Below are 11,463 nucleotides of genomic sequence, written 5' to 3'. Positions count from 1 at the left end.
CACAAAAGAATGATGAAGAAAATGATTTCCAACATTGTTGCATGTTTAAGGTTGTTGACAGCAAATAAATAACCAATAGTGTAGATGATGAATGCGCCAGACTTTTGGCTTCGGATTAAAAATTCCCCACGTTGCGAAAATAATAAAATTCTGTGAGACGTTTCTCAATGCTGCTGTTTTTGCTGTGTTGTGCTGATTTGCCTTACATCAGGCCATCAGCAGAAATGTCATGCTGTTGGTAATCATACAATGTTGTAGTGGCACTTGTGTAATTAAATGAAGGCTATGTGATACCCCATTTTTGTTTGTGTTTGTTTATTTTTCTCTTAGATATCTTCAAAAGCTGCTTTGGTACAATTTTGTGCATCAGTGGATCTGGGCCAGAGGAAGGACTGATTCAAATTTGAGGTAAATCTCTGAAAGAATCTTCTCAATAATAGAAAAGAGTCATATTATTTTATGTTCAATGAGAAATATGATGGTAGATTTACAAACACAAGCAATTGTACAAATTCCCCCTGAGTTTGAACATCACAGTCCTCTTGTCTTTCAGAATAAATTGCAATAATCAAAAGTTGGTTTCTGGCAAAATATAATTAATCAACCGACTCGTGAATTCATGCTGTCAATTTGACCCCTTTGATTTCTGTTACCCTTAAGAACCTGCACAATGATCTTCTGATTTATAGTCAGTTGGAGACTTTGAGAGGTTTTTGTTTGCTCTCACAGGTGTAATTAGTAGTCAGCAGCTGAAAACACAGACTCTCACTACCGAGTCTGGATTTGACATGACTCAAACCTCAGCACACGTCGCCGGGCTGGAACTATGTCAGCTGCGATGGATTTGGCTCAGCTAGGTGGATGATGCAGCCAAAATAAGGAGAAAGAACAGAAATATATAAAAGATGATTATAATCAGCTTCAAAGCCTGAGAAACACGTTGTCACAGGTGAGATGATATATATACACAATTAAAGGTAATGATGATTAATAAAAACAGTCCCTAATGTATTACATGCCTCATCTGACCCGTGTCCTTCATCTGTTATGTCAGAGGCACTTACTGTGAGAGCCTTCATTGGGGGGCTGTAATTCTAATCAAATGATGCGTAAACCGATTTAGGTGGGCTTACCCTCGGCCTTGTCTTAATCAGTCAGGCCAGCGGGGAAATCCTGCTGCTGTAGAATCATAGCCCAGTCAGAGAAAATCCCGCTGTGTGTTTTCAGAAATCAGTTTAATGGGGTAGAAATATTTGACTGCGTCTGGAATGTCTGGCGCAACATTTTCAAGCTGTGAGAGACATTGGGCCATAAAATTTTTATTTTTAACACACTGGGCAGATTCGGTGATCAAGCCTGCAAATCAGAAATGTCACAACACGTCACAGGAAAGGTCTGTGGTTTATCCGTGCTGCCCTGGACAGTACTCTATTTTACAGGTGTGTAAAGACATCCTGACTGACCCACTGTCTACTGGCGGTACCTAACAGTTGAAGTGCATGGCAGTCCAGTTCATGTGAACACTTATCATAAAGCAGATGCAGTCCAAGCTGCATCTCTAATCACAACGGGGCATATACTTATAAATGGGGATTCACAGCCAAAGTTAAAAACCACCACAACAACCATGTTCTTGTGTTTTACGACTGGGACGCGTATTTGGCCAATCAAATCGTTTTGTTGAAGCTACTTGTTGTTTTACAATTTCCTTTGACTCATTTTGCTCAAAGAAAATAGATGATTAAATGTAAGCCGGGCCTCCAGCGTGCTCACGGTCAATGACCTCCTAGATGAAATGCCTTCCTCCATAATGTCTTTTACGAGGATGGCTAGGAAGAGGTCCCTGCAGTATGTGTCACAGTTCGGAGTCCTAACAGAGACACTGAGGGCCCAGCAAAACTATGTAAGATGCAAGATAAACAAAGACTGAATAAATCGGGCTCCCAAAAACAATCAAATTCTACAGTCTTTAACAGAATATGCAGATTGGAAATGAATGGCGTGATTTTCAAAACAATAAACTAAAATGAACAGCCAGTAAGCAGCAGCAGATGGGAAGGCCAGCACATGTTGCTACTACCATTCAAGTGTCCTTTTAATATAACGGTTGTGAACGTTGATGTTGTTTCATTAGCATCCAATGATTTCAGCATGCAGGGATTAGTTGGAGGCATTCGATGGGATTTACTTAAAAAATGCAGTGTCTGATAAAAAACAGACAGACAGATATACTATATACAGATATATACTGCATCTATCTATCAGTTTCAAGTTTACATTTATTGCAATGTACAGTAACTGCCTTCGTACCTTTCTAGTTTCTACCTCTGATAAGAGAAAAGTAGGTCAAACAAGGATACTCCTTTGAATACTGTGACCCATAAGACATTATCAAGTCATGGACATTCAGATTTTCCACATTTCTGTCAGCAGCGCACAGAGCAGAGGTATGAATTTTTGTTACGTGCAGATGTGAGTTTAATACGTCTGTAAATGAGTTTTTCCATTTGAGAACTTGCCAGCTGGAATTCATTGTCGTATATTCAATCTATGGCCAAAGGCAAACTAATAACACAGCATATCTAAGTGTAATAAAACTGTTTTGTTCTCAACATTTATTGTCAATAGCAATTTAATTGGTGTATAACACACCGCATATGGATTTGGCTTAACGGCATGCTGTGACTGACATGTGCGTGTAGTAAACATGCTCACTCCCCTTCCTGATCAGCAGACTGGTTCTGGGTTCCCGTAACACCATCTGTGCCTTAAAAGGTAGACAAAGGAAGAAAGTGAGGGGCTTTCTGTCAAGCTGTGACCTTGAATACTATGCAAGGCTTGCATAGTATTCTCGGTGTGTAAAGTTAAGGGGTAAGGGGGTGCTGCCCCTTTCTCAACTTGTCTGGAATATATTGATGGGATGTTGTAAATAAACAGTTTTTTTTAAATATAAAAATCAGAACAGAACACTTAAATGTATATGTAACACGTATAGGTGCCCCTGTTCTTTTTTTACTTGTCATCAGAGTGCCTCGGACCATTTACCATTTTCCTACTACGATTTAAGGTCTGATTCCATAGTACGGTCACAGTCTTCATCTTTTTTTTTACTTTTGTTTGTGAAATAGCATCTAGAAATGAAAGCTCCAAAACATGAAATGTGGTCCTTGAATGGCCTGGATTGTCTTGGGTTAAGGCACCACTAATAGCACCCTTTCAAAGCATCACAAAACCCATCAGAAGTTCAAAAATGTGTTTCGTGCAGAAGGGCCTGCTCGGAAACACAACACGAGGATTGCCTGAACATGAACCAGATTCATGTGTTTTTGCTTAACGATGCCTGGCCCTTTGTTTATAATGAGAGGAGAGAGACACACTGAGTCCAGCTGCTCTGGAATATTTGGGCCTTGTAGTTTTTAACCCATCTTCACTGTTGCTCTCGCCAGCCATCCTCTGCAGCTGCAGTCACGCACCATGCTGTCCCACTGAATGCACAGCAGGGAAGGCTTGCTGCGATGGAAATATTGGTGTGAGTGTGCAGTATATAGATCAGCACCTGTTATACTTACCAGCTACAGAGAAGAGTGTTCTTCAAGAGTACAAATACCCTTCATTGTGTCATCTTTTTTTATCTGAAAAGGACGCACATTTTAAGGACGAAAGTATTTAAAAGAACAGTTCACCCAAAATGGAAATTCAGTTATTATGTGTTCTCCCCTCTGCTGGTCAATATTCTGGTGAAGTTTCTGAAATCATGTAACAACTGAAGTATAGATGGAAATATTCTGTCACAGAAAATTGCATACATTATTTCCATGCATCTTACATAGTGTCATTCCTTTCTACAGAAACACCCCAGATGGGATCTATACGCCACCTCAGAAGGGATGCTTATTGAGGGAGCAACAGTGAAGATATCACTTATTCTTATTGGAGAGAATTAGGGTCTTATTTTTTCTTAAATATATCATGTTTCAAAATAAGCTGATTTTATTAATTTGGGATTGGTGTGTGCAGGTGAATGTCTATATCATTGTTACTACCTTGTGTTGCTAGAATATTATCATGGCTTTTTTTTCTAATCTAAGTAGGAGGAGCTAGAGAAAATACTGGAGTTTTTTTGTGGTTTTTTTTGTGATTTTCTATCAGTGAAATGTATTTTTCCAGTCCTTTCCTCTCATCAGTAAATTGTGTCCAATCCTTGAGGTCCTCTGACCACATTGTGTGAGAGAGTGGGCTTTCTAAAACACATCTGTAAAAGAGTTAAAATATTTACATGTTTTCCCTGTCTGTGTCTTGCTTAAACGCTCCCAGACACTTGAATCGTGTCCCTGTCTTCTACAATCATTTGATCCGGTGCCGACAGACCCGAGACCTCTGACCGTTCTTTGGCTTCAGGGCCCAGAGCAACCCGAGCCAGAGGAGGGGGGGGGGTTAAAGTTCCGAACTGGCACAAAAGGGTGTGAAAGTTGATCTAATCAATCCGTGTGTTCATTAATCATGGTCACAGAACATGCTACAGATCTTATCTGATGCGGTCCTCTGATCTTTTACCTAGTGGACTCCAGATGTGGAGTCTGGGCTGTGGGCTGGCTGCAGGATCTCACACACAGGTCCAGACACACATATTGTCTTGCATCCACACCCACATGTATTCATACTCAAAAGGCATTGTGTAAAATCATGTGCAGGATTTTGGATGGATATGTTGCTTTACTAGTTACTAAGGTGGAGACAGCATCCTTCAGAGACACAACAGAGCAATTTCCCTCACATCACATAAGGATTTCATTTTCTTGAATTTGAGGCAAATTGATGTACTTTGAGTTGTTTCTGGTTCAGACTGAAGAAGCCAATGTTAATAAAGTTATTCTTTGCTGTAAGAGGATCGAGATTTTTCTTTTTACCTTTTCGTTTTCCACTCTCTAAGGATACAATGTTACGCAGAGGTGTACTTGTAACAATGTTATAGACAAATTACACTAGTTATATTTGTCGTGGTGTCTGTGTGTGTGTGTGTGTGAGAGAGAGAGAGAGAGCGCTGTGTCGTCACTATTGGTTTCCAGGTTCAGATTGGAGAAGATGGCAGATGCTTTACCTTATAAATCCACAAGGGGGAGTTGTAATCGGATATCTGGTCAAAGTTTCATGATCGTCAATGTGGACAGGCTGGCATTATATCAAAACAAAACAAAATGAGCCCAGTGATTAAAATGAGACCAGGTCTCGCTGTTTGATGGCCCCGTAGTAAATGTGGGGATGAGTCAGTGTGTGGGAAGTTGTCTTTTTCTCCTGTTGTTTTAAGGATACTCTCCTCAGATAAGAGCAGGTGCACGGTGACAGATGTTAAATGTCAGATCATGGGCGTAGTGTAGGCAGCACTGATCTTAGAGTGTGAGTCACAGACTGTGCGGGGTGGAAGTTAAGACTGGAGGTAATCAGTCCCTACATCTCTGCTAGATTTAATGGTTAACCATCACAATGTGCTACAGATTATAAACCAAGCAAGCCATATGATGCCTTCAGAAAATGTAAAACCACAAGCTGCATACGGTTTAGATAATTTAATGATCTTTACAAAAGGACAGCCACCGAGTTTTAAATACAGGTAAAAATTTGGAACATGTGGAGCACGGTCGCTGAGTGGTAAATGCTATTGCCTCAAAGCAAGAAGGTCACAGGTTCGAATCCGACTTGCAGCATTTCTGTGAGGAGTGTTCTCCCGGATTCTCCGACTTTTTCCAACCACCAAAAACATGCAAATTAGGTGAATTGGTTACGCTAAATAGGTTACGCCAGCGGTGTGAATGTGTGTGTGAATGATTGTCTGTTTATGTGTGTCCCTGCAATGAACTGGCGGCTTGTCCAGGGTGTACCCCGCCTCTCGCCCGTTGCCTGCTGGGATAGACTCCAGCACAACCCGCGACCCGGCTAGGACAAATCGGTCAGGAAAATGAATGAATTAAAGGTTCTTAATGGTTTTTTAACGCTTAATAACGTCCCTGGGCTAAACTGAAAAAGGTAACTTATTTCCTGTCCCTGGTAAATAAAAACATTATTTTCTTTAGCAACAAGAAAGCCCTCATGAAGCACATCTGGAGATAATGGGCTCCAGGTTCAAAGAAACTATATTCATTTGTATGGAAAGGCACAAAAACCAAAATGGAAATAGTGACTCAATATAATGAGTTTAATCAAGTAAGGATATGCTTTCTGGCTAACTGGACCCATGACTATAGTTAATTTCCACTTCTCACACATTGTAATGGTGTTCTGACTCACAAGGACCCAGGATGTGACTTTGTTGAGTGGGTGTGTGCATTGATGTGTGTATTCTGTCTGTATGTTCCCAAACTGTGTATGCGGATGTCACATATTTTTAGTGATCTACAAGAAGTCAATGGACTGCACATCCGATGGCTATTTATAGCTACAGGGAGCGATGTCACCCAATCTTGTAATTTCTTATTTTATTAACTCCCATTTGAATGAATGCCTTCTTCTAACAGTTAACCACCTTTTTAAAAACAATTCAAGGTCTCTGCAGCCGAGTCAGAATCTATCTCTCAGTGACGTCATTGTTATAATCTGTTATTGACCTTTATGCGGATCACATTAGTGATGCTGCATGTCATGGCCAAATTTATTAATCACTGCATAAGCTCTACATTATGACTTACAAAGTTTTTTTTTATTCCTGCTAGCAGCGTTAGAGTCACTCAAGCCCCGCAGAGCTGTTGCAGCTTTGTAATGCCTCATTTAGGTCTATGACCACAAGTCTATAAAATTAAAAACCTAGCCATGGAGTCTGCAGCTACAGATAGTTTTTAATAATGGGTTGTTGAATTCAAGAGAACCGCAAGTAAACCAACACTTCATGACCGCAGAGTTCTAGCGGGAGTGTTAAGGTGCATGTTGCATAAAAATTACGTTGATTTAATAGCTGCAGCTCTACTTCCTTTGGCATTAACATGAACACAATTCCAGACGGAATATGCTTACGAAACATCATAAACAACTTTCATTAGTTGACGTTTGGTAATATCATCAAAACCTGACTTTCTGGAGCGTCAACTAAAATCAATAAAATACACAGTTGTCTCAGGCAAAACAGTTAAGAATATTAGAAACACACAGTAGTAAAGTAATATGGCACATAAGGATTAGACTCGGAATGAAATAGGAATCGTGCACTGGGTTATTGCACTGACACAGCTTGTCCATGTCCTCAATGGATGGCAGAGAAGTACCCATAATCCCCTCTGGTGTCCTCACCACTCTCCAAAGTCCCTTATGAATCTCGTGGCTAAAAAGATTAAATCCTGGTGTCCAACTATTTTAATATTAATAATCAATTATCAGTAATAATACATTTTTAAAGCTGAATCCAGCTCCTTAACTTTAATGATTTACAAAATAGAGAGTCTATTGGGGTTTTTTTTTGTAAAATTGGCAGTAAAATTGACCAAATTACTAAAATATTAATTATATAAGCACAAGTTATTTTCCAAATGCTGCTGTTTATTTTGACGAAACGAGATGGCAACGGTTTCATTTGGTTCGTGCTGCACTGACTGCAGGGAAAGCTCAGTGAAATTAAGTTAAATCTTATTTTTGGCCTGGCAGCTCTTATAAGTGGACACACAAATTGACACACGTGCAGATTATGTTCAATAGTAAAATTTAATAACAAGGAGAGTACAGTGCATATACATAGTGTAGTAGGTCAGTATATAGACAGTCAGTAATGAATGCTGCTGATTGGTCACAGTCAGTCGGCGAGCACAGAGCTCGTGTCCCACAGCCGAAGAAACAACGCTTCTCTTTGATGTATCCACTGCTATACAAGTTAACCATAGCATTTACAGCACACAGGACTACGCACACAAGTGGAGTATTTACCCACCTATAAAGATTTTGCGAAATAAAAGTGAGATATCCTTCACCCATCGGGCTCACACGTGTTGTAGCTTCCACACAACATGAAGTTACTGAGGCTTCATTCATAAAGAATCCATAAGAAGTGTTTACAGCATATGGACAAATACTGGACCAGCGTAACGCACAACAGACAGAACAACTATACTGACAACATATACAGTAGCCCAACCTACTTTTAGAATATTTGTAGCCTCTGGTCACAAGACACACGGCCCAACTTAAGCAACACAAGGAGCACACAAACAGAAATAAACATTTATACAGTGGAAATAAATGCTAAATCAATGCAGGAAGGCCAGGGTACATTTCTCATTCTGACAGGAAGCAGTGCGTCTCCCTCCAGACTGTCCTGAAAACAGCTTTAACACTTTATATTGACTATCAAAGCTGCCATAGCAACAACAATAAATAACAGCAAACACAATAAACACTTTGGATGTGGGAGGAGAGGATTGGGCACCTAATCATCATAAATGTTATTCCCATTTAACTCACTCACTGCGTGACAGAAGGAAAGCGGTTCATCTCCGTTACGGTGAATCTGATTGGATGGCGTGCCAGCGGGCTGTCTCCGTTTGACCCTGACTGCACATTTCCCTCCAGTGATCCTGTCCCGCCTCCAAAGCATCTCTGCCAATCAACACGTGACCAAGAATGCTGCTCTTGGTGTAAAGACGGCCCTGCAGATATATTTAATGAAAGTAAAGTATGAAGATATTCAATTCTCAATATCTCATCTTATTAAGATAAATAAAATGCAGAATGTTGTCTAATGTGTAAAGATGCATTTACACTGCTCCATACCTGCATGATGATAAACTCAAGGGCCAATGGGAGCTGAGTGATGTCACCAGAGGGCAGGTCAAAGAGGAATGGAGCGTTCCAGACAGGGTTGGGTCCACTGGCCCCTTTGGTCTCTTTTGTAACAAGGACTTTGTCATCCTGATGCAGGTTGATGACAACATAGTGATCTATGGGAACAAGATTAGGAAAACACTCCTGATTTTGTTCCCTGAACCTTCTGCATAAAATAAGCAGCAAAACCAAAATTGAAATGAAATTAACATTTTTGTTAGTGTGAGTTTTAAAACAGAAATATACGTTTGGCATATCGTGTTGTGAAATGGTCTGTACATGTTGAACAGCCCTCCACTGCCACCATCTTCCATCTGCATCATCACTTAATAAACATGATTTCCCTCCTAAATCAATTCTATCATCATCTCTGTGTTGCATAACGTCAACTAGACTTGTAGGGAGTCTTGAAGTGTGTACAGTGTACACCTCTCTTCCATGAGGCTTCTTCAATTCTGAACGGCTGATGGAGAGTTCCAGATATTTAACCTGATGTTAACCAGAGAAAATGTCTCCAAGCTTTTTCCAGTTAGCTTCATTATCAAGAATCTCCACAGACATTCCAGCCTGCTAATTAGAGGTGCTCAAATTAAAACGCTATGCGCCATTTTAGACAAGAACATTGCATCTGCCTGAGCGGAGCTTAAAATCACATGCAGTAAGAGCGAGTACGAGACAGGAGAGGAAATGACAACAGGCCGATTGGTTCCTAATCTGGTTATACTACAAGCTGTAGAGGAGAATACTAACAAAGGCGCTAGTCTGTTTCTACCAGTTTACTTTGGTTGATAACATTTTATCTATTGTCTGCTGTGGAACATAATCAGTAAAACTGGGAAAATATTCAAATATAATAAATAAACAACGATTCTTCAACAGTATTGTATTGTTATATTGCTTGTTTTTGAGGATTGTTTTGTTCTTTACCTGGAGCTCCAGGAATCCGTGTCAGCTTGGCCAGATTCTCAGCCTTTCGGACCATCACCTTGATGCGCTGAGCCACAGTCTGGTACTGCAGCAAGATTAACAGCTGGCCCAAAGCTCGCGGCACACACACCGAGCTCTTTCTGTGACCCAAAGTTTCCTGAGAACTCACACTCTGAGGATGGGAGGGAGAGGAAGCAGAGAATAAAAAATGAAAGACGTGAAAAATTAACAAACAGGGAGAATGTACTATGAAACCAATGAGAGAAACTGAGAAATCATGCAGATCGAGGAAAAAGATTCCTGCTCAGGAATATAGCAGAGCTAGACTATAGCTGAATCACAATTCAAGCCTCTTCAAGCTGTAATAATGGTTTACGTGCAGCTGTTAGGCTTAAACCAATTTGACCACTCGTGCAAAAAGGAACTTTAAATTGTTATGTAATATTTAATGTGTGAATTTCCACTTGAACTCATGTCACATGTTATTATAGCATGACGAGTTCCAGCTTCCTGCCCAATGGCAGCACTTTAGCCTGCCAGGCAGCAAAGTGCAAACAGATTTTCATCCAAGATTCAGTTCACTAACTCTGTCACCAGCGTTTCACCTCACAGACATCACTCGCACTTAAGCTGCCGTTTTTAAAGGAGAGTCTCTTTAAATTGATTCATTCCTGTCACATATAAAGCCCTCCCAACAAGTTTCATTAAAATCCATCTGGAAGTTTATGCCTAGATAGAAAAGATGAAAAATCCTGAAGTAACATGAAAGTTATTGGGGTATTTTCTAGGTTTAAAAACAAAACGACAAACTCTGGTGTAAAAAATAAAAGTCCAATGAAATTGGGTAAGATGCTGAAAGCAGGGACATTTGCATCTCACATGTTTTCACACTGGACACCAGACAATGCCAGAACAAGAGCGAGGCAGTCCAGCAGGTGGTGGTATTGGACACCTCAGTGAAGCAAATTAATCCAAACTCAACAGACTCATAGTTTTGCTTATGAATCACCAAATACAACGAGCAAAAACAGGACAGAATCCCACTTTCAAAACATCAACAACTGTGTGTGTCTTTCACTGAAAATGTCATTAGAAAGTGATATTCTGTAAGGAGAAATATGACCCCCAGCTTGTTGTGGGCAAAAATATCAAAATATAAATTCATACCGGTACTTGTTTGTTTTTTTTGTTTTTTGTCAGTTTGAACTTTAAATATCTTGTTGCACTATCAAATTGTTTTGAAGGTAAAAATAATTTGTTTCTCTAAACTGGCAACCCGTGACTTTTAGCTCTTTTCACTCTCCAGTAGGACAAATCCAAACGATGCACAATATCTCTCTTTCAAGCCACGGCTGAAAGAAGTCAATCTGACCAAGCAAAGTATTTTAATTGTAACACAAAACTAAACTCAAAGTTACTGCAATTTGATGCTTTAATGCAGGAAATAAACCCATTGAGTATTTACTAAGGACAAAATATCTGTTAGTCTCAGTGTCACCATTTATTATGGATCAAGTTATTTCCAAAAACATCTTATTGCTATTTTCAGTAACTGGAACTAGAAATTTGAGACCATTGGTAATTTGCTGGGAATAATATGTGACTGTGATAAAATAAATGCACAAGTAAAATATATAAAATATAAATAAATTCGCATTCCCAGGAAATGTCAAAGCCAGCAGGTGACTGTGTGAACTTACCGAGACACAGCCTCCATATTAACACCCACTAATATAGAAT

The sequence above is a fragment of the Brachionichthys hirsutus genome, unplaced genomic scaffold (genome assembly GCF_040956055.1).
Source record: "Brachionichthys hirsutus isolate HB-005 unplaced genomic scaffold, CSIRO-AGI_Bhir_v1 contig_198, whole genome shotgun sequence".
NCBI lineage: Eukaryota > Metazoa > Chordata > Actinopteri > Lophiiformes > Brachionichthyidae > Brachionichthys > Brachionichthys hirsutus.
The sequence above is the reverse complement of the archived record's forward strand: the minus strand, read 5'-3'. Positions refer to the sequence as shown.